The sequence below is a fragment of the Garra rufa genome, chromosome 1, assembly GCF_049309525.1.
Source record: "Garra rufa chromosome 1, GarRuf1.0, whole genome shotgun sequence".
Lineage (NCBI taxonomy): Eukaryota > Metazoa > Chordata > Actinopteri > Cypriniformes > Cyprinidae > Garra > Garra rufa.
The window spans coordinates 85,301,529-85,323,707 of record NC_133361.1 but is presented as its reverse complement, the minus strand read 5'-3'; the positions used below and the strand labels follow the sequence as shown (position 1 = coordinate 85,323,707).

Here is a 22,179-nt window from a genome sequence, read left to right as displayed (position 1 = left end):
ACGCCTCATTCGCGCCGCAAGAACTCCAGGCGCGTGTAAACACGTCTTACCATTGACTTAACATTGAAATCACTCGGACCAGACGCATATTCCCGTTTGGTGTGAGCGTAGCATTAGACCGTGCGGCCATGCTACCTCGTCGGGTTGCGCTCCAAGGGTCTCTTGGACAGGTGGTACGGCCTCCCTAATACTTTCTCTGCAGAACTGCTGCAGTCTAATCCTGTTTGCGTGAAATAATCCCGCTGCCAAACGGGTTAGAGGGCCTCCCTGCCTTGGTTAAAATGGCTGCTGGAAGCGATGGGATTCGAACCCACGCCCCCGAAAAGACTGGAGCCTAAATCCAGCGCCTTAGACCACTCGGCCACGCTACCCTGGGATTCTCACTTTCGTGGGCCATTTTCTGCCCTCTTCCCCCACCCCAAATATAGAGAGAACGTCGGCCGCCGGACCTTCTATGCAAAGCCTCTGGAATGCGGGCAAAGAACATTTTTTTTGCGTACGCACAATAGCCTTCCAAAACTCTGTCTTGGCAGCAGTGGGATTCAAACCCACACCCCCGAAGAGACTGGAGCCTTAATCCAACGCCTTATGCTACGTTCACACCAAACGCGAATACGCGTCTAAATTCTGGCCTGCCGCTTCTATTTACACGCCTGACCACTTTGTGTTCATTCGCCCGTCAAGAGCGAAATGGACTCGCATGAAAACAAAAGTTTGAAGTGAAATTTACGCGCGTCAGGTGCGTCAGAGAGGCGAAAGTTTCAAAAAGTTTCGAACCCCATTGGCAGCCATCTTTTTACAAGACGTCTGTTGTTGATCGGTCATTTATCGAGAGTGTCACTGCTCTGTATTGGCTCTGGAGAGCAGAACAGCGGTGTAGGGATCATCGTCGCTGTATTTGGGTTGCGCTTCGCCACAAGCTGATGCCTTGTAATTCGCCGCCGTAAAGGCATCCTTAATACAGGGTATGCAGTCCTACTCCTGGTGGCCCCCTTCCTGTGGAGTGGAGGTCCATCTCTGATCAAGCACACCTGAATCCGCTAATCAAGGCCTTTGGGGCTTATGTGGAAACGATAGCCAGCTGTGATGCATTTAAAATCAAAATGATCAGGCAGCTGTTATTTCACCCAAAACTTTTCATGAGTAAAACTGGCTGTCTCCATTCTTGTAGACTACTCATTGTTTTTCATTAATATAATTTATTGCACCTCTCCTATGATTGTAAATTATTGGTGTGCCTCTGTTGGAATGGAGCAGAGGCTGGGACAAGCTTTAAGCACTGACTTTGCTAAATGGCAAAGAATGCGAAAGCGGCTAAGTTTGGATGAGCATGCAGCGTCACTTCTCCAGTCGCTTCGCAGCCTCACGAACTTTCCAAAAGACTTCCCTGGCAGCAGTGGGATTCGAACCCACGCCCCCGAAGAGACTGGAGCCTTAATCCAGCGCCTTAGACCGCTCGGCCACGCTACCTTGTCATGGTGTGTTCCACGGGTCTTTACGACAGGTCAAACGGCCTCCCAAATACTGACTCTGCAGTCTAATCCTGTTTGCGTAAAACAAGCCCGCTCCCAAGCGGGTTAGAGGGCCTCCCTGCCTTGGTTAAAATGCCTGCTGGCAGCAATGGGATTTAGACTGGAGCCTTAAATCAAATGCCTTAGACCTCTCGGCCACGCTACCCTGGAATGCTCACTTTCGTGGGCCCTTTTCTGCCCTCTTCCCCCACCCCAAAGATAGAGAAAACGTCGGCCGCCGGACCTTCTTTGCAAAGCCTCTGGAGTGCGGGCAAAGAATGGTTTTTTGTGTATAGGCACAATAGCCTTCCAAAACTCTGTCTTGGCAGTAGTGGGATTCAAACCCACGCCCCCGAAGAGACTGGAGCCTTAATCCAGCGGCTTAAACCACTCAGCCCCGCTACCCTGCCACAGCCGCCTTCGTGGGCCCTTTTTTTTCTTGTCGCGCTTCGCCGCAAGCTGATGCCTTGTAATTCGAAGCCGTAAAGGCATCCTTTATACAGGGGTATGCAGTCCTACTCCTGGTGGCCCCCTTCCTGTGGAGTGGAGGTCAGCATCAAGCAGGCTCCTGATTGGTTAACGCGGCGCGAATTGACGCAGAAGTTCAGATTTTTCACCTCGGGCAGCAGACGCGAATGCTTGTCAGACGCGTGATTCACAAAAAAGCACAATTCGCGCTTAACGCACCTAACGCGCCAGACGCTCAATTCGCGCCATTCGCGAGAACTAGACGCGCGGATGAGGCGAATTCGCGTCTACCGCGCCGCGCTAAACGCCTCATTCGCGCCGCAAGAACTCCAGGCGCGTGTAAACACGTCTTACCATTGACTTAACATTGAAATCACTCGGACCAGACGCATATTCCCGTTTGGTGTGAGCGTAGCATTAGACCGTGCGGCCATGCTACCTCGTCGGGTTGCGCTCCAAGGGTCTCTTCGACAGGTGGTACGGCCTCCCTAATACTTACTCTGCAGAACTGCTGCAGTCTAATCCTGTTTGCGTGAAATAATCCCGCTGCCAAACGGGTTAGAGGGCCTCCCTGCCTTGGTTAAAATGGCTGCTGGCAGCGATGGGATTCGAACCCATGCCCCCGAAGAGACTGGAGCCTAAATCAAGCGCCTTAGACCACTCGGCCACGCTACCCTGCGATTCTCACTTTCGTGGGCCATTTTCTGCCCTCTTCCCCCACCCCAAATATAGAGAGAACGTCGGCCGCCGGACCTTCTATGCAAAGCCTCTGGAATGCGGGCAAAGAACATTTTTTTTGCGTACGCACAATAGCCTTCCAAAACTCTGTCTTGGCAGCAGTGGGATTCAAACCCACACCCCCGAAGAGACTGGAGCCTTAATCCAACGCCTTATGCTACGTTCACACCAAACGCGAATACGCGTCTAAATTCTCGCCTGCCGCTTCTATTTATACGCCTGACCACTTTGTGTTCATTCGCCCGTCAAGAGCGAAATGGACGCGCATGAAAACAAAAGTTTGAAGCGAAATTTACGCGCGTCAGGTGCGTCAGAGAGGCGAAAGTTTCAAAAAGTTTCGAACCCCATTGGCAGCCATCTTTTTACAAGACGTCTGTTGTTGATCGGTCATTTATCGAGAGTGTCACTGCTCTGTATTGGCTCTGGAGAGCAGAACAGCGGTGTAGGGATCATCGTCGCTGTATTTGGGTTGCGCTTCGCCACAAGCTGATGCATTGTAATTCGCCGCCGTAAAGGCATCCTTAATACAGGGTATGCAGTCCTACTCCTGGTGGCCCCCTTCCTGTGGAGTGGAGGTCCATCTCTGATCAAGCACACCTGAATCCGCTAATCAAGGCCTTTGGGGCTTATGTGGAAACGATAGCCAGCTGTGATGCATTTAAAATCAAAATGATCAGGTAACTGTTATTTCACCCAAAACTTTTCATGAGTAAAACTGGCTGTCTCCATTCTTGTAGACTACTCATTGTTTTTCATTAATATAATTTATTGCACCTCTCCTATGATTGTAAATTATTGGTGTGCCTCTGTTGGAATGGAGCAGAGGCTGGGACAAGCTTTAAGCACTGACTTTGCTAAATTGCAAAGAATGCGAAAGCGGCTAAGTTTGGATGAACATGCAGCGTTACTTCTCCAGTCGCTTCGCAGCCTTAGGAACTTTCCAAAAGACTTCCCTGGCAGCGGTGGGATTCGAACCAACGCCCCCAAAGAGACTGGAGCCTTAATCCAGCGCCTTAGACCGCTCGGCCACGCTACCTTGTCATGGTGTGTTCCACGGGTCTTTACGACAGGTCAAACGGCCTCCCAAATAATGACTCTGCAGTCTAATCCTGTTTGCGTAAAACAAGCCCGCTCCCAAGCGGGTTAGAGGGCCTCCCTGCCTTGGTTAAAATGCCTGCTGGCAGCAATGGGATTTAGACTGGAGCCTTAAATCAAATGCCTTAGACCTCTCGGCCACGCTACCCTGGAATGCTCACTTTCGTGGGCCCTTTTCTGCCCTCTTCCCCCACCCCAAAGATAGAGAAAACGTCGGCCGCCGGACCTTCTTTGCAAAGCCTCTGGAGTGCGGGCAAAGAATGTTTTTTTGTGTATAGGCACAATAGCCTTCCAAAACTCTGTCTTGGCAGTAGTGGGATTCAAACCCACGCCCCCGAAGAGACTGGAGCCTTAATCCAGCGGCTTAGACCACTCGGCCCCGCTACCCTGCCACAGCCGCCTTCGTGGGCACTTTTTTTTCTTGTCGCGCTTCGCCGCAAGCTGATGCCTTGTAATTCGAAGCCGTAAAGGCATCCTTTATACAGGGGTATGCAGTCCTACTCCTGGTGGCCCCCTTCCTGTGGAGTGGAGGTCAGCATCAAGCAGGCTCCTGATTGGTTAGCGCGGCGCGAATTGACGCAGAAGTTCAGATTTTTCACCTCGGGCAGCAGACGCGAATTCTTGTCAGACGCGTGATTCACAAAAAAGCACAATTCGCGCTTAACGCACCTAACGCGCCAGACGCTCAATTCGCGCCATTCGCGAGAACTAGACGCGCGGATGAGGCGAATTCGCGTCTACCGCGCCGCGCTAAACGCCTCATTCGCGCCGCAAGAACTCCAGGCGCGTGTAAACACGTCTTACCATTGACTAAACATTGAAATCACTCGGACCAGACGCATATTCCCGTTTGGTGTGAGCGTAGCATTAGACCGTGCGGCCATGCTGCCTCGTCGGGTTGCGCTCCAAGGGTCTCTTGGACAGGTGGTACGGCCTCCCTAATACTTACTCTGCAGAACTGCTGCAGTCTAATCCTGTTTGCGTGAAATAATCCCGCTGCCAAACGGGTTAGAGGGCCTCCCTGCCTTGGTTAAAATGGCTGCTGGCAGCGATGGGATTCGAACCCACGCCCCCGAAGAGACTGGAGCCTAAATCCAGCGCCTTAGTCCACTCGGCCACGCTACCCTGGGATTCTCACTTTCGTGGGCCATTTTCTGCCCTCTTCCCCCACCCCAAATATAGAGAGAACGTCGGCCGCGGGACCTTCTATGCAAAGCCTCTGGAATGCGGGCAAAGAACATTTTTTTTGCGTACGCACAATAGCCTTCCAAAACTCTGTCTTGGCAGCAGTGGGATTCAAACCCACACCCCCGAAGAGACTGGAGCCTTAATCCAACGCCTTATGCTACGTTCACACCAAACGCGAATACGCGTCTAAATTCTCGCCTGCCGCTTCTATTTACACGCCTGACCACTTTGTGTTCATTCGCCCGTCAAGAGCGAAATGGACGCGCATGAAAACAAAAGTTTGAAGTGAAATTTACGCGCGTCAGTTGCGTCAGAGAGGCGAAAGTTTCAAAAAGTTTCGAACTCCATTGGCAGCCATCTTTTTACAAGACGTCTGTTGTTGATCGGTCATTTATCGAGAGTGTCACTGCTCTGTATTGGCTCTGGAGAGCAGAACAGCGGTGTAGGGATCATCGTCGCTGTATTTGGGTTGCGCTTCGCCACAAGCTGATGCCTTGTAATTCGCCGCCGTAAAGGCATCCTTAATACAGGGTATGCAGTCCTACTCCTGGTGTCCCCCTTCCTGTGGAGTGGAGGTCCATCTCTGATCAAGCACACCTGAATCCGCTAATCAAGGCCTTTGGGGCTTATGTGGAAACGATAGCCAGCTGTGATGCATTTAAAATCAAAATGATCAGGCAGCTGTTATTTCACCCAAAACTTTTCATGAGTAAAACTGGCTGTCTCCATTCTTGTAGACTACTCATTGTTTTTCATTAATATAATTTATTGCACCTCTCCTATGATTGTAAATTATTGGTGTGCCTCTGTTGGAATGGAGCAGAGGCTGGGACAAGCTTTAAGCACTGACTTTGCTAAATGGCAAAGAATGCGAAAGCGGCTAAGTTTGGATGAGCATGCAGCATCACTTCTCCAGTCGCTTCGCAGCCTCAGGAACTTTCCAAAAGACTTCCCTGGCAGCGGTGGGATTCGAACCCACGCCCCCGAAGAGACTGGAGCCTTAATCCAGCGCCTTAGACCGCTCGGCCACGCTACCTTGTCATGGTGTGTTCCACGGGTCTTTACGACAGGTCAAACGGCCTCCCAAATACTGACTCTGCAGTCTAATCCTGTTTGCGTAAAACAAGCCCGCTCCCAAGCGGGTTAGAGGGCCTCCCTGCCTTGGTTAAAATGCCTGCTGGCAGCAATGGGATTTAGACTGGAGCCTTAAATCAAATGCCTTAGACCTCTCGGCCACGCTACCCTGGAATGCTCACTTTCGTGGGCCCTTTTCTGCCCTCTTCCCCCACCCCAAAGATAGAGAAAACGTCGGCCGCCGGACCTTCTTTGCAAAGCCTCTGGAGTGCGGGCAAAGAATGTTTTTTTGTGTATAGGCACAATAGCCTTCCAAAACTCTGTCTTGGCAGTAGTGGGATTCAAACCCACGCCCCCGAAGAGACTGGAGCTTTAATCCAGCGGCTTAGACCACTCGGCCACGCTACCCTGCCACAGCCGCCTTCGTGGGCCCTTTTTTTTTCTTGTCGCGCTTCGCCGCAAGCTGATGCCTTGTAATTCGAAGCCGTAAAGGCATCCTTTATACAGGGGTATGCAGTCCTACTCCTGGTGGCCCCCTTCCTGTGGAGTGGAGGTCAGCATCAAGCAGGCTCCTGATTGGTTAACGCGGCGCGAATTGACGCAGAAGTTCCGATTTTTCACCTCGGGCAGCAGACGCGAATTCTTGTCAGACGCGTGATTCACAAAAAAGCACAATTCGCGCTTAACGCACCTAACGCGCCAGACGCTCAATTCGCGCCATTCGCGAGAACTAGACGCGCGGATGAGGCAAATTCGCGTCTACCGCGCCGCGCTAAACGCCTCATTCGCGCCGCAAGAACTCCAGGCGCGTGTAAACACGTCTTACCATTGACTTAACATTGAAATCACTCGGACCAGACGCATATTCCCGTTTGGTGTGAGCGTAGCATTAGACCGTGCGGCCATGCTACCTCGTCGGGTTGCGCTCCAAGGGTCTCTTGGACAGGTGGTACGGCCTCCCTAATACTTACTCTGCAGAACTGCTGCAGTCTAATCCTGTTTGCGTGAAATAATCCCGCTGCCAAACGGGTTACAGGGCCTCCCTGCCTTGGTTAAAATGGCTGCTGGCAGCGATGGGATTCGAACCCACGCCCCCGAAGAGACTGGAGCCTAAATCCAGCGCCTTAGACCACTCGGCCACGCTACCCTGGGATTCTCACTTTCGTGGGCCATTTTCTGCCCTCTTCCCCCACCCCAAATATAGAGAGAACGTCGGCCGCCGGACCTTCTATGCAAAGCCTCTGGAATGCGGGCAAAGAACATTTTTTTTGCGTATGCACAATAGCCTTCCAAAACTCTGTCTTGGCAGCAGTGGGATTCAAACCCACACCCCCGAAGAGACTGGAGCCTTAATCCAACGCCTTATGCTACGTTCACACCAAACTCGAATACGCGTCGAAATTCTGGCCTGCCGCTTCTATTTACACGCCTGACCACTTTGTGTTCATTCGCCCGTCAAGAGCGAAATGGACGCGCATGAAAACAAAAGTTTGAAGTGAAATTTACGCGCGTCAGGTGCGTCAGAGAGGCGAAAGTTTCAAAAAGTTTCGAACCCCATTGGCAGCCATCTTTTTACAAGACGTCTGTTGTTGATCGGTCATTTATCGAGAGTGTCACTGCTCTGTATTGGCTCTGGAGAGCAGAACAGCGGTGTAGGGATCATCGTCGCTGTATTTGGGTTGCGCTTCGCCACAAGCTGATGCCTTGTAATTCGCCGCCGTAAAGGCATCCTTAATACAGGGTATGCAGTCCTACTCCTGGTGGCCCCCTTCCTGTGGAGTGGAGGTCCATCTCTGATCAAGCACACCTGAATCCGCTAATCAAGGCCTTTGGGGCTTATGTGGAAACGATAGACAGCTGTGATGCATTTAAAATCAAAATGATCAGGCAGCTGTTATTTCACCCAAAACTTTTCATGAGTAAAACTGGCTGTCTCCATTCTTGTAGACTACTCATTGTTTTTCATTAATATAATTTATTGCACCTCTCCTATGATTGTAAATTATTGGTGTGCCTCTGTTGGAATGGAGCAGAGGCTGGGACAAGCTTTAAGCACTGACTTTGCTAAATGGCAAAGAATGCGAAAGCGGCTAAGTTTGGATGAGCATGCAGCGTCACTTCTCCAGTCGCTTCGCAGCCTCAGGAACTTTCCAAAAGACTTCCCTGGCAGCGGTGGGATTCGAACCCACGCCCCCGAAGAGACTGGAGCCTTAATCCAGCGCCTTAGACCGCTCGGCCTCGCTATCTTGTCATGGTGTGTTCCACGGGTCTTTACGACAGGTCAAACGGCCTCCCAAATACTGACTCTGCGGAACGGCTGCAGTCTAATCCTGTTTGCGTAAAACAAGCCCGCTCCCAAGCGGGTTAGAGGGCCTCCCTGCCTTGGTTAAAATGCCTGCTGGCAGCAATGGGATTTAGACTGGAGCCTAAATCAAATGCCTTAGACCTCTCGGCCACGCTACCCTGGAATGCTCACTTTCGTGGGCCCTTTTCTGCCCTCTTCCCCCACCCCAAAGATAGAGAAAACGTCGGCCGCCGGACCTTCTTTGCAAAGCCTCTGGAGTGCGGGCAAAGAATGTTTTTTTGTGTATAGGCACAATAGCCTTCCAAAACTCTGTCTTGGCAGTAGTGGGATTCAAACCCACGCCCCCGAAGAGACTGGAGCCTTAATCCAGCGGCTTAGACCACTCGGCCACGCTACCCTGCCACAGCCGCCTTCGTGGGCCCTTTTTTTTTCTTGTCGCGCTTCGCCGCAAGCTGATGCCTTGTAATTCGAAGCCGTAAAGGCATCCTTTATACAGGGGTATGCAGTCCTACTCCTGGTGGCCCCCTTCCTGTGGAGTGGAGGTCAGCATCAAGCAGGCTCCTGATTGGTTAACGCGGCGCGAATTGACGCAGAAGTTCCGATTTTTCACCTCGGGCAGCAGACGCGAATTCTTGTCAGACGCGTGATTCACAAAAAAGCACAATTCGCGCTTAACGCACCTAACGCGCCAGACGCTCAATTCGCGCCATTCGCGAGAACTAGACGCGCGGATGAGGCAAATTCGCGTCTACCGCGCCGCGCTAAACGCCTCATTCGCGCCGCAAGAACTCCAGGCGCGTGTAAACACGTCTTACCATTGACTTAACATTGAAATCACTCGGACCAGACGCATATTCCCGTTTGGTGTGAGCGTAGCATTAGACCGTGCGGCCATGCTACCTCGTCGGGTTGCGCTCCAAGGGTCTCTTGGACAGGTGGTACGGCCTCCCTAATACTTACTCTGCAGAACTGCTGCAGTCTAATCCTGTTTGCGTGAAATAATCCCGCTGCCAAACGGGTTACAGGGCCTCCCTGCCTTGGTTAAAATGGCTGCTGGCAGCGATGGGATTCGAACCCACGCCCCCGAAGAGACTGGAGCCTAAATCCAGCGCCTTAGACCACTCGGCCACGCTACCCTGGGATTCTCACTTTCGTGGGCCATTTTCTGCCCTCTTCCCCCACCCCAAATATAGAGAGAACGTCGGCCGCCGGACCTTCTATGCAAAGCCTCTGGAATGCGGGCAAAGAACATTTTTTTTGCGTACGCACAATAGCCTTCCTAAACTCTGTCTTGGCAGCAGTGGGATTCAAACCCACACCCCCGAAGAGACTGGAGCCTTAATCCAACGCCTTATGCTACGTTCACACCAAACTCGAATACGCGTCGAAATTCTGGCCTGCCGCTTCTATTTACACGCCTGACCACTTTGTGTTCATTCGCCCGTCAAGAGCGAAATGGACGCGCATGAAAACAAAAGTTTGAAGTGAAATTTACGCGCGTCAGGTGCGTCAGAGAGGCGAAAGTTTCAAAAAGTTTCGAACCCCATTGGCAGCCATCTTTTTACAAGACGTCTGTTGTTGATCGGTCATTTATCGAGAGTGTCACTGCTCTGTATTGGCTCTGGAGAGCAGAACAGCGGTGTAGGGATCATCGTCGCTGTATTTGGGTTGCGCTTCGCCACAAGCTGATGCCTTGTAATTCGCCGCCGTAAAGGCATCCTTAATACAGGGTATGCAGTCCTACTCCTGGTGGCCCCCTTCCTGTGGAGTGGAGGTCCATCTCTGATCAAGCACACCTGAATCCGCTAATCAAGGCCTTTGGGGCTTATGTGGAAACGATAGCCAGCTGTGATGCATTTAAAATCAAAATGATCAGGCAGCTGTTATTTCACCCAAAACTTTTCATGAGTAAAACTGGCTGTCTCCATTCTTGTAGACTACTCATTGTTTTTTGTTAACAGTGTGCTCTCAATGTGCATTATGTTTTTGTTTTGTTAAACTTGTAAAATGTCATAATGTGTTTGTTGTTTTTGTTTTCTTTATTGATTTATATTTATGTCTGAGTTGATCGAGCTGAATGAAATGGCACGGGATGAGTAATGGGGTGTGTACATTTGTGAATGGTTGTTTGATTAATAAAATCACCTTGAGTGAGCACAGCTGCTGCTGTGTGTGTTGCAAGTCAGATACGTTGTTGCGTTTACTCTGTGAACAGGTTATGGGCCCAGAAAGTCAAGAAGTCAAGCGTTTGTTTTAAGTAGAGCCATGAGTGGGCCTAACGCCAGAAAAACGGAACATAGCGGTCGCTGGTCGCGGCTATTGTTCGACGGGGATGAAAAGAATTACGAACTTTGGGAGGTTAAGTTTTTGGGCCACCTCCGGCCCCAAGGCCTGAAAAAGATAATTACTACGGAGCCAGCGGGTGTGGAGACCGCGGAAGAAGCAGCTTCAAATGCCGAGGCATATGCAGAATTAATCCAGTTCTTGGACGATAAAAGTTTGTCGCTTGTAATGCGAGAAGCAGCCGACGATGGGCGCGCAGCGCTAAAGATTTTGAGAGACTACTATGCAGGTAAAGGAAAGCCACGAGTGATAAGCCTGTATACTGAGCTGACCTCGCTTCAAAAATCAGGTAGCGAGAGTGTGACTGAATATGTTATTCGTGCTGAAACTGCTATCACGGCTTTACGAAATGCTGGAGAGACTTTGAGTGACGGACTGCTGGTGGCTATGGTTCTAAAGGGGCTTCCTGAGACTTTTAAACAGTTTGCCATCCATATAACGCAATCGGATGACAGGATAACGTTTGCTGAATTTAAAACAAAGCTTCGGAGCTACGAGGACATCGAAAAGATGCGTGCTCCAGCTGCAGAGGATAATGTAATGGATGTGCGGACAAGACAGAGGCCTGCGAGATCCACCAGTGCAGGCTCAATTGAACGGGCTGCAGCGGACGTGGTGTGCTACAGATGCGGGCTGAAGGGACACATTGCCCGCGCTTGCCGGCGCAAAGTGTGGTGCAGCCACTGCAAGAGCAACACTCATCGCGACGTAACCTGCAGGAGAAGACGGCGCCAGGACGCAACATGGAGGGCCACCGAGGAGGCGACCGACGAGTACGTATTCCGGGTGACCGATGGAGCGGCAGGGTCCCAGCCAAGTAACCAGGGTGTCGACGTGAAGGGCTTGATGGTCGATTGCGGGGCAACCTCGCATATCGTCACCGACATCTCCAAGTTCAAAAGGTTCGATGAGGAGTTCCAGGCCGGGACTCATTACATGGAGCTAGCTGATGGCACAAGGTGTAAGGGAGTAGCAGAACGCAGAGGTGATGCTGAGGTATGTTTGGTGGACAATCGCGGACGCTATCTAAAAACAGTGCTGAGACGGGCACTGTATATTCCCTCATACCCACAGGACATATTTTCAGTGCAAGCAGCAGCTTCCAGCGGAGCAAGCGTAACGTTCAAGAAAGGTGAGGACATTCTGGTGTATAAAGACGGTACAAAATTTCCCATTCGTGTACATGATAGACTATATTACTTGCATACAGTACCTGATGGATGTGATGACCAAGTGAATGGATGTTATGATTTAAAGACATGGCATGAGATACTGGGACACTGTAATTTTGATGACGTGCAGAGATTAGAAGGTGTTGTTGATGGTATGAAAATTGAAGGTTTAACAAACAAACCTATAACTTGTGAAGTGTGCACCCAAGGCAAGTTTACGCAAACTAGAAACAGAAAGCCTGATGTAAGAGCTAAAAGATCTCTAGAGCTAGTGCACACAGATTTGGCCGGTCCAATTCACCCAGAGTCCAGAGAGGGGTATAAATATGTTTTGTCATTCACTGATGATTTTTCCAGTGCCGTGTTTGTGTATTGCCTTAAAAGTAAAAGTGACACACTACAAGCAACGGAGAGGTTTCTTGCCGATATGGCCCCATATGGTAAAATTCAGCGTCTTCGATCCGACAATGGCACTGAGTTTACTGCAAAGCATTACAAAACTCTGTTGGTTAAGAATGGTATTAGACACGAGACTTCTGCGCCATATTCTCCCCACCAAAATGGTACGGCAGAGAGAAATTGGCGTACACTTTTTGACATGGCACGGTGCATGCTGATAGAGAGTGAGTTACCTAAAGATTTATGGCCTTATGCAGTGCAGACCGCAGCCATAGTCAGGAACAGGTGCTTTAACAAACGCACCAAATATACACCAGTTCAGATGCTAACAGGGAGACGGCCCAATCTATCCAGGATGCAAAAGTTTGGTTCAGAGTGTTTTGCTTATAAACAAGATAAAAGAAAGCTGGATCCAAGATGTGAAAGGGGTATTTTTATTGGTTATGATAAAAGCAGTCCAGCATACATTGTCTATTTCCCTGACAGCAGGAAAGTACAAAAGCACAGGTTAGTCAAGTTTCTTTCTAAGACCCGTGTTGAGCAACAGACTCAGACTAGCATTGTTGATGATGGTGATGATGATGTTCTGGAGCAGAAGGCCAATAGAACTAGGCAGGATGTAAATGTAAGTCCAATAGGTGACCAAATTTCAGTCAAAGAGGAGGAACTGAGTAGTAGTCCTCAGACCCAAACAGTTGAAGCTATGCCTGAGCCTCCAAGATACCCTTCTAGGGTGAGGAAGAGGCCAGATTATTTCCATGACTGTGTTTCTCAACAGGCATCTGATGAGGAAACCGATCAGGTGCAGATCAACATAGATTACTGTTATAGAGTAACGTGTAATATACCTGTAACTTTCACAGAAGCTGTAACCTCAGACAGATCAAAAGAGTGGGTCACTGCAATGGATGAGGAGATGCAGTCACTTAGAGAAAACCACACATTTACCCTGAGTAGCTTGCCTGAAGGTAAGAAAGCAGTGGGGGGTAGATGGGTTTATGCGATCAAGAACAACATAGATGGATCTGAAAAGTGTAAAGCACGTTATGTGGCCAAAGGATACAGTCAGAAGAGAGGTGTAGATTATGGAGAGACTTTTTCCCCTACAGCTAACTTGACAAGTATCCGAGTGATAATACAAAAAGCAGCACAAGAAAATCTGATTCTGCATCACATGGATGTAAAAACTGCCTACCTGAATGCACCAATAGATCACGAAATTTACATGGAACAGCCAGAGGGCTATGAAGTAAAATCTGGCACAAATGATAAATTGGTTTGTAAATTGGAAAGATCATTGTATGGGTTAAAACAATCCGGCAGAAACTGGAACAAGGTACTACATGAGTACTTGACCAAAAACCACTTTGAGCAGAATCAAGCTGACCATTGTGTGTATACATGGGAAACAGCCAATGAAAAAGTGATCATTGTAATATGGGTTGATGATTTGTTGATTGTGGCAAGTGATGAAAATGTTCTTAGACACGTGAAGGACATGCTTACGGAGAGATTCAAAATGAAAGACTTGGGCAAACTAAGGCATTTTTTAGGTATTGATTTTAACCAGAGTGACAACTGTGTGAGAATGTCACAAGCAAAATATGTGACACAAATATTGCAAAGGTTTAATATGCAGGATTGCAAACCTAGATCGACTCCTTGTGAACAAAAACTTGACTATACTAATGATGCCGAAAAGATGATTGATGTGAAAAAATATAGAGAGGCAGTGGGAAGCCTCATCTATTTGACCATCTGTACTAGACCTGATATAAGTTTTGTTGTAAGCAAACTGTCACAATATTTCACAGAGCCAACTGTTGAGCAATGGTCTACAGTTAAACATGTACTGAGGTATCTTAAAGGTACATTTGACAAAGAGCTGTGTTACAAAAAATGTAATGAGACACTGGGAATAAGAGCATACAGTGATGCAGACTGGGCGGCTAGTAATGACAGACGTAGTACAACTGGCTATTGTGTAAGTCTAACTGAATGTGGTGCTTTGATTTCATGGAAAACAAAGAAACAGCCAACTGTCGCGCTGTCCACCTGTGAGGCAGAGTACATAGCCCTAGCTACAACCATACAGGAGTGTCTCTATCTTAAACAACTGTTGGAAAATCTTGATACGTGTCAATATTCACCAATTAAGGTATATGAAGATAACCAAGGTACAATCGCCTTAGCAAAAAATCCCGTGAGCAGACAAAGATGCAAACATGTAGACATTAAGTACCATTTTATTAGGTCTTTTGTAAATAATGGTGACATTACATTAATGTTTTGTCCCACTAATGAGATGGTAGCAGATGTGTTGACAAAGCCTGCAACCAAGTGCAAGTTGATGAAGTTTGATGCAATTACTTTTGGAAAGTGATGTGACATACTTTGTTAACAATGTGAGAGCAAGTGGGGGTGTTAACAGTGTGCTCTCAATGTGCATTATGTTTTTGTTTTGTTAAACTTGTAAAATGTCATAATGTGTTTGTTGTTTTTGTTTTCTTTATTGATTTATATTTATGTCTGAGTTGATCGAGCTGAATGAAATGGCACGGGATGAGTAATGGGGTGTGTACATTTGTGATTGGTTGTTTGATTAATAAAATCACCTTGAGTGAGCACAGCTGCTGCTGTGTGTGTTGCAAGTCAGATACGTTGTTGCGTTTACTCTGTGGGCCATTTTCTGCCCTCTTCCCCCACCCCAAATATAGAGAGAACGTCGGCCGCCGGACCTTCTATGCAAAGCCTCTGGAATGCGGGCAAAGAACATTTTTTTTGCGTACGCACAATAGCCTTCCAAAACTCTGTCTTGGCAGCAGTGGGATTCAAACCCACACCCCCGAAGAGACTGGAGCCTTAATCCAACGCCTTATGCTACGTTCACACCAAACGCGAATACGCGTCGAAATTCTGGCCTGCCGCTTCTATTTACACGCCTGACCACTTTGTGTTCATTCGCCCGTCAAGAGCGAAATGGACGCGCATGAAAACAAAAGTTTGAAGTGAAATTTACGCGCGTCAGGTGCGTCAGAGAGGCGAAAGTTTCAAAAAGTTTCGAACCCCATTGGCAGCCATCTTTTTACAAGACGTCTGTTGTTGATCGGTCATTTATCGAGAGTGTCACTGCTCTGTATTGGCTCTGGAGAGCAGAACAGCGGTGTAGGGATCATCGTCGCTGTATTTGGGTTGCGCTTCGCCACAAGCTGATGCCTTGTAATTCGCCGCCGTAAAGGCATCCTTAATACAGGGTATGCAGTCCTACTCCTGGTGGCCCCCTTCCTGTGGAGTGGAGGTCCATCTCTGATCAAGCACACCTGAATCCGCTAATCAAGGCCTTTGGGGCTTATGTGGAAACGATAGCCAGCTGTGATGCATTTAAAATCAAAATGATCAGGCAGCTGTTATTTCACCCAAAACTTTTCATGAGTAAAACTGGCTGTCTCCATTCTTGTAGACTACTCATTGTTTTTCATTAATATAATTTATTGCACCTCTCCTATGATTGTAAATTATTGGTGTGCCTCTGTTGGAATGGAGCAGAGGCTGGGACAAGCTTTAAGCACTGACTTTGCTAAATGGCAAAGAATGCGAAAGCGGCTAAGTTTGGATGAGCATGCAGCGTCACTTCTCCAGTCGCTTCGCAGCCTCAGGAACTTTCCAAAAGACTTCCCTGGCAGCGGTGGGATTCGAACCCACGCCCCCGAAGAGACTGGAGCCTTAATCCAGCGCCTTAGACCGCTCGGCCACGCTACCTTGTCATGGTGTGTTCCACGGGTCTTTACGACAGGTCAAACGGCCTCCCAAATACTGACTCTGCAGTCTAATCCTGTTTGCGTAAAACAAGCCCGCTCCCAAGCGGGTTAGAGGGCCTCCCTGCCTTGGTTAAAATGCCTGCTGGCAGCAATGGGATTTAGACTGGAGCCTTAAATCAAATGCCTTAGACCTCTCGGCCACGCTACCCTGGAATGCTCACTTTCGTGGGCCCTTTTCTGCCCTCTTCCCCCACCCCAAAGATAGAGAAAACGTCGGCCGCCGGACCTTCTTTGCAAAGCCTCTGGAGTGCGGGCAAAGAATGTTTTTTTGTGTATAGGCACAATAGCCTTCCAAAACTCTGTCTTGGCAGTAGTGGGATTCAAACCCACGCCCCCGAAGAGACTGGAGCCTTAATCCAGCGCCTTAGACCGCTCGGCCACGCTACCTTGTCATGGTGTGTTCCACGGGTCTTTATGACAGGTCAAACGTCCTCCCAAATAATGACTCTGCAGTCTAATCCTGTTTGCGTAAAACAAGCCCGCTCCCAAGCGGGTTAGAGGGCCTCCCTGCCTTGGTTAAAATGCCTGCTGGCAGCAATGGGATTTAGACTGGAGCCTTAAATCAAATGCCTTAGACCTCTCGGCCACGCTACCCTGGAATGCTCACTTTCGTGGGCCCTTTTCTGCCCTCTTCCCCCACCCCAAAGATAGAGAAAACGTCGGCCGCCGGACCTTCTTTGCAAAGCCTCTGGAGTGCGGGCAAAGAATGTTTTTTTGTGTATAGGCACAATAGCCTTCCAAAACTCTGTCTTGGCAGTAGTGGGATTCAAACCCACGCCCCCGAAGAGACTGGAGCCTTAATCCAGCGGCTTAGACCACTCGGCCCCGCTACCCTGCCACAGCCGCCTTCGTGGGCCCTTTTTTTTCTTGTCGCGCTTCGCCGCAAGCTGATGCCTTGTAATTCGAAGCCGTAAAGGCATCCTTTATACAGGGGTATGCAGTCCTACTCCTGGTGGCCCCCTTCCTGTGGAGTGGAGGTCATCATCAAGCAGGCTCCTGATTGGTTAACGCGGCGCGAATTGACGCAGAAGTTCAGATTTATCACCTCGGGCAGCAGACGCGAATGCTTGTCAGACGCGTGATTCACAAAAAAGCACAATTCGCGCTTAACGCACCTAACGCGCCAGACGCTCAATTCGCGCCATTCACGAGAACTAGACGCGCGGATGAGGCGAATTCGCGTCTACCGCGCCGCGCTAAACGCCTCATTCGCGCCGCAAGAACTCCAGGCGCGTGTAAACACGTCTTACCATTGACTTAACATTGAAATCACTCGGACCAGACGCATATTCCCGTTTGGTGTGAGCGTAACATTAGACCGTGCGGCCATGCTGCCTCGTCGGGTTGCGCTCCAAGGGTCTCTTCGACAGGTGGAACGGCCTCCCTAATACTTACATGGCAGAACTGCTGCAGTCTAATCCTGTTTGCGTGAAATAATCCCGCTGCCAAGCGGGTTAGAGGGCCTCCCTGCTTTGGTTAAAATTGCTGCTGGCAGCGATGGGATTCGAACCCACGCCCCCGAAGAGACTGGAGCCTAAATCCAGCGCCTTAGACCACTCGGCCACGCTACCCTGGGATTTGCACTTTCGTGGGCCATTTTCTGCCCTCTTCCCCCACCCCAAATATAGAGAGAACGTCGGCCGCCGGACCTTCTATGCAAAGCCTCTGGAATGCGGGCAAAGAACATTTTTTTTGCGTACGCACAATAGCCTTCCAAAACTCTGTCTTGGCAGCAGTGGGATTCAAACCCACACCCCCGAAGAGACTGGAGCCTTAATCCAACGCCTTATGCTACGTTCACACCAAACGCGAATACGCGTCGAAATTCTGGCCTGCCGCTTCTATTTACACGCCTGACCACTTTGTGTTCATTCGCCCGTCAAGAGCGAAATGGACGCGCATGAAAACAAAAGTTTGAAGTGAAATTTACGCGCGTCAGGTGCGTCAGAGAGGCGAAAGTTTCAAAAAGTTTCGAACCCCATTGGCAGCCATCTTTTTACAAGACGTCTGTTGTTGATCGGTCATTTATCGAGAGTGTCACTGCTCTGTATTGGCTCTGGAGAGCAGAACAGCGGTGTAGGGATCATCGTCGCTGTATTTGGGTTGCGCTTCGCCACAAGCTGATGCCTTGTAATTCGCCGCCGTAAAGGCATCCTTAATACAGGGTATGCAGTCCTACTCCTGGTGGCCCCCTTCCTGTGGAGTGGAGGTCCATCTCTGATCAAGCACACCTGAATCCGCTAATCAAGGCCTTTGGGGCTTATGTGGAAACGATAGCCAGCTGTGATGCATTTAAAATCAAAATGATCAGGCAGCTGTTATTTCACCCAAAACTTTTCATGAGTAAAACTGGCTGTCTCCATTCTTGTAGACTACTCATTGTTTTTCATTAATATAATTTATTGCACCTCTCCTATGATTGTAAATTATTGGTGTGCCTCTGTTGGAATGGAGCAGAGGCTGGGACAAGCTTTAAGCACTGACTTTGCTAAATGGCAAAGAATGCGAAAGCGGCTAAGTTTGGATGAGCATGCAGCGTCACTTCTCCAGTCGCTTCGCAGCCTCAGGAACTTTCCAAAGGACTTCCCTGGCAGCGGTGGGATTCGAACCCACGCCCCCGAAGAGACTGGAGCCTTAATCCAGCGCCTTAGACCGCTCGGCCACGCTACCTTGTCATGGTGTGTTCCACGGGTCTTTACGACAGGTCAAACGGCCTCCCAAATACTGACTCTGCGGAACGGCTGCAGTCTAATCCTGTTTGCGTAAAACAAGCCCGCTCCCAAGCGGGTTAGAGGGCCTCCCTGCCTTGGTTAAAATGCCTGCTGGCAGCAATGGGATTTAGACTGGAGCCTAAATCAAATGCCTTAGACCTCTCGGCCACGCTACCCTGGAATGCTCACTTTCGTGGGCCCTTTTCTGCCCTCTTCCCCCACCCCAAAGATAGAGAAAACGTCGGCCGCCGGACCTTCTTTGCAAAGCCTCTGGAGTGCGGGCAAAGAATGTTTTTTTGTGTATAGGCACAATAGCCTTCCAAAACTCTGTCTTGGCAGTAGTGGGATTCAAACCCACGCCCCCGAAGAGACTGGAGCCTTAATCCAGCGGCTTAGACCACTCGGCCACGCTACCCTGCCACAGCCGCCTTCGTGGGCCCTTTTTTTTTTCTTGTCGCGCTTCGCCGCAAGCTGATGCCTTGTAATTCGAAGCCGTAAAGGCATCCTTTATACAGGGGTATGCAGTCCTACTCCTGGTGGCCCCCTTCCTGTGGAGTGGAGGTCAGCATCAAGCAGGCTCCTGATTGGTTAACGCGGCGCGAATTGACGCAGAAGTTCCGATTTTTCACCTCGGGCAGCAGACGCGAATTCTTGTCAGACGCGTGATTCACAAAAAAGCACAATTCGCGCTTAACGCACCTAACGCGCCAGACGCTCAATTCGCGCCATTCGCGAGAACTAGACGCGCGGATGAGGCAAATTCGCGTCTACCGCGCCGCGCTAAACGCCTCATTCGCGCCGCAAGAACTCCAGGCGCGTGTAAACACGTCTTACCATTGACTTAACATTGAAATCACTCGGACCAGACGCATATTCCCGTTTGGTGTGAGCGTAGCATTAGACCGTGCGGCCATGCTACCTCGTCGGGTTGCGCTCCAAGGGTCTCTTGGACAGGTGGTACGGCCTCCCTAATACTTACTCTGCAGAACTGCTGCAGTCTAATCCTGTTTGCGTGAAATAATCCCGCTGCCAAACGGGTTACAGGGCCTCCCTGCCTTGGTTAAAATGGCTGCTGGCAGCGATGGGATTCGAACCCACGCCCCCGAAGAGACTGGAGCCTAAATCCAGCGCCTTAGACCACTCGGCCACGCTACCCTGGGATTCTCACTTTCGTGGGCCATTTTCTGCCCTCTTCCCCCACCCCAAATATAGAGAGAACGTCGGCCGCCGGACCTTCTATGCAAAGCCTCTGGAATGCGGGCAAAGAACATTTTTTTTGCGTACGCACAATAGCCTTCCTAAACTCTGTCTTGGCAGCAGTGGGATTCAAACCCACACCCCCGAAGAGACTGGAGCCTTAATCCAACGCCTTATGCTACGTTCACACCAAACTCGAATACGCGTCGAAATTCTGGCCTGCCGCTTCTATTTACACGCCTGACCACTTTGTGTTCATTCGCCCGTCAAGAGCGAAATGGACGCGCATGAAAACAAAAGTTTGAAGTGAAATTTACGCGCGTCAGGTGCGTCAGAGAGGCGAAAGTTTCAAAAAGTTTCGAACCCCATTGGCAGCCATCTTTTTACAAGACGTCTGTTGTTGATCGGTCATTTATCGAGAGTGTCACTGCTCTGTATTGGCTCTGGAGAGCAGAACAGCGGTGTAGGGATCATCGTCGCTGTATTTGGGTTGCGCTTCGCCACAAGCTGATGCCTTGTAATTCGCCGCCGTAAAGGCATCCTTAATACAGGGTATGCAGTCCTACTCCTGGTGGCCCCCTTCCTGTGGAGTGGAGGTCCATCTCTGATCAAGCACACCTGAATCCGCTAATCAAGGCCTTTGGGGCTTATGTGGAAACGATAGCCAGCTGTGATGCATTTAAAATCAAAATGATCAGGCAGCTGTTATTTCACCCAAAACTTTTCATGAGTAAAACTGGCTGTCTCCATTCTTGTAGACTACTCATTGTTTTTTGTTAACAGTGTGCTCTCAATGTGCATTATGTTTTTGTTTTGTTAAACTTGTAAAATGTCATAATGTGTTTGTTGTTTTTGTTTTCTTTATTGATTTATATTTATGTCTGAGTTGATCGAGCTGAATGAAATGGCACGGGATGAGTAATGGGGTGTGTACATTTGTGAATGGTTGTTTGATTAATAAAATCACCTTGAGTGAGCACAGCTGCTGCTGTGTGTGTTGCAAGTCAGATACGTTGTTGCGTTTACTCTGTGAACAGGTTATGGGCCCAGAAAGTCAAGAAGTCAAGCGTTTGTTTTAAGTAGAGCCATGAGTGGGCCTAACGCCAGAAAAACGGAACATAGCGGTCGCTGGTCGCGGCTATTGTTCGACGGGGATGAAAAGAATTACGAACTTTGGGAGGTTAAGTTTTTGGGCCACCTCCGGCCCCAAGGCCTGAAAAAGATAATTACTACGGAGCCAGCGGGTGTGGAGACCGCGGAAGAAGCAGCTTCAAATGCCGAGGCATATGCAGAATTAATCCAGTTCTTGGACGATAAAAGTTTGTCGCTTGCAATGCGAGAAGCAGCCGACGATGGGCGCGCAGCGCTAAAGATTTTGAGAGACTACTATGCAGGTAAAGGAAAGCCACGAGTGATAAGCCTGTATACTGAGCTGACCTCGCTTCAAAAATCAGGTAGCGAGAGTGTGACTGAATATGTTATTCGTGCTGAAACTGCTATCACGGCTTTACGAAATGCTGGAGAGACTTTGAGTGACGGACTGCTGGTGGCTATGGTTCTAAAGGGGCTTCCTGAGACTTTTAAACAGTTTGCCATCCATATAACGCAATCGGATGACAGGATAACGTTTGCTGAATTTAAAACAAAGCTTCGGAGCTACGAGGACATCGAAAAGATGCGTGCTCCAGCTGCAGAGGATAATGTAATGGATGTGCGGACAAGACAGAGGCCTGCGAGATCCACCAGTGCAGGCTCAATTGAACGGGCTGCAGCGGACGTGGTGTGCTACAGATGCGGGCTGAAGGGACACATTGCCCGCGCTTGCCGGCGCAAAGTGTGGTGCAGCCACTGCAAGAGCAACACTCATCGCGACGTAACCTGCAGGAGAAGACGGCGCCAGGACGCAACATGGAGGGCCACCGAGGAGGCGACCGACGAGTACGTATTCCGGGTGACCGATGGAGCGGCAGGGTCCCAGCCAAGTAACCAGGGTGTCGACGTGAAGGGCTTGATGGTCGATTGCGGGGCAACCTCGCATATCGTCACCGACATCTCCAAGTTCAAAAGGTTCGATGAGGAGTTCCAGGCCGGGACTCATTACATGGAGCTAGCTGATGGCACAAGGTGTAAGGGAGTAGCAGAACGCAGAGGTGATGCTGA

At 49.6% G+C, this 22,179-nt stretch overlaps 14 non-coding genes across 14 annotated transcripts; all 14 read right to left on the bottom strand.

The window, feature by feature from the left end:
* Positions 1 to 289: 289 nt before the first annotated feature.
* trnal-uag (transfer RNA leucine (anticodon UAG)) lies at positions 290 to 371 on the bottom strand. The gene has a single exon. It is a non-coding gene; the product is annotated as a tRNA-Leu (tRNA).
* A 1,017-nt stretch (positions 372 to 1,388) lies between these two features.
* Positions 1,389 to 1,470, bottom strand: trnal-aag (transfer RNA leucine (anticodon AAG)). The gene has a single exon. It is a non-coding gene; the product is annotated as a tRNA-Leu (tRNA).
* Positions 1,471 to 2,572: 1,102 nt separating this feature from the next.
* trnal-uag (transfer RNA leucine (anticodon UAG)) lies at positions 2,573 to 2,654 on the bottom strand. The gene has a single exon. It is a non-coding gene; the product is annotated as a tRNA-Leu (tRNA).
* Positions 2,655 to 3,671: 1,017 nt separating this feature from the next.
* Positions 3,672 to 3,753, bottom strand: trnal-aag (transfer RNA leucine (anticodon AAG)). Its single transcript has one exon. It is a non-coding gene; the product is annotated as a tRNA-Leu (tRNA).
* A 1,102-nt stretch (positions 3,754 to 4,855) lies between these two features.
* On the bottom strand, positions 4,856 to 4,937 carry trnal-uag (transfer RNA leucine (anticodon UAG)). Its single transcript has one exon. It is a non-coding gene; the product is annotated as a tRNA-Leu (tRNA).
* A 1,017-nt stretch (positions 4,938 to 5,954) lies between these two features.
* On the bottom strand, positions 5,955 to 6,036 carry trnal-aag (transfer RNA leucine (anticodon AAG)). The gene has a single exon. It is a non-coding gene; the product is annotated as a tRNA-Leu (tRNA).
* Positions 6,037 to 7,139: 1,103 nt separating this feature from the next.
* trnal-uag (transfer RNA leucine (anticodon UAG)) lies at positions 7,140 to 7,221 on the bottom strand. The gene has a single exon. It is a non-coding gene; the product is annotated as a tRNA-Leu (tRNA).
* Positions 7,222 to 8,238: 1,017 nt separating this feature from the next.
* On the bottom strand, positions 8,239 to 8,320 carry trnal-aag (transfer RNA leucine (anticodon AAG)). Its single transcript has one exon. It is a non-coding gene; the product is annotated as a tRNA-Leu (tRNA).
* Positions 8,321 to 9,433: 1,113 nt separating this feature from the next.
* Positions 9,434 to 9,515, bottom strand: trnal-uag (transfer RNA leucine (anticodon UAG)). Its single transcript has one exon. It is a non-coding gene; the product is annotated as a tRNA-Leu (tRNA).
* Positions 9,516 to 15,970: 6,455 nt separating this feature from the next.
* Positions 15,971 to 16,052, bottom strand: trnal-aag (transfer RNA leucine (anticodon AAG)). Its single transcript has one exon. It is a non-coding gene; the product is annotated as a tRNA-Leu (tRNA).
* Positions 16,053 to 16,416: 364 nt separating this feature from the next.
* trnal-aag (transfer RNA leucine (anticodon AAG)) lies at positions 16,417 to 16,498 on the bottom strand. Its single transcript has one exon. It is a non-coding gene; the product is annotated as a tRNA-Leu (tRNA).
* Positions 16,499 to 17,600: 1,102 nt separating this feature from the next.
* trnal-uag (transfer RNA leucine (anticodon UAG)) lies at positions 17,601 to 17,682 on the bottom strand. Its single transcript has one exon. It is a non-coding gene; the product is annotated as a tRNA-Leu (tRNA).
* A 1,017-nt stretch (positions 17,683 to 18,699) lies between these two features.
* On the bottom strand, positions 18,700 to 18,781 carry trnal-aag (transfer RNA leucine (anticodon AAG)). Its single transcript has one exon. It is a non-coding gene; the product is annotated as a tRNA-Leu (tRNA).
* A 1,114-nt stretch (positions 18,782 to 19,895) lies between these two features.
* trnal-uag (transfer RNA leucine (anticodon UAG)) lies at positions 19,896 to 19,977 on the bottom strand. The gene has a single exon. It is a non-coding gene; the product is annotated as a tRNA-Leu (tRNA).
* Between the last annotated feature and the right edge of the window lie 2,202 nt (positions 19,978 to 22,179).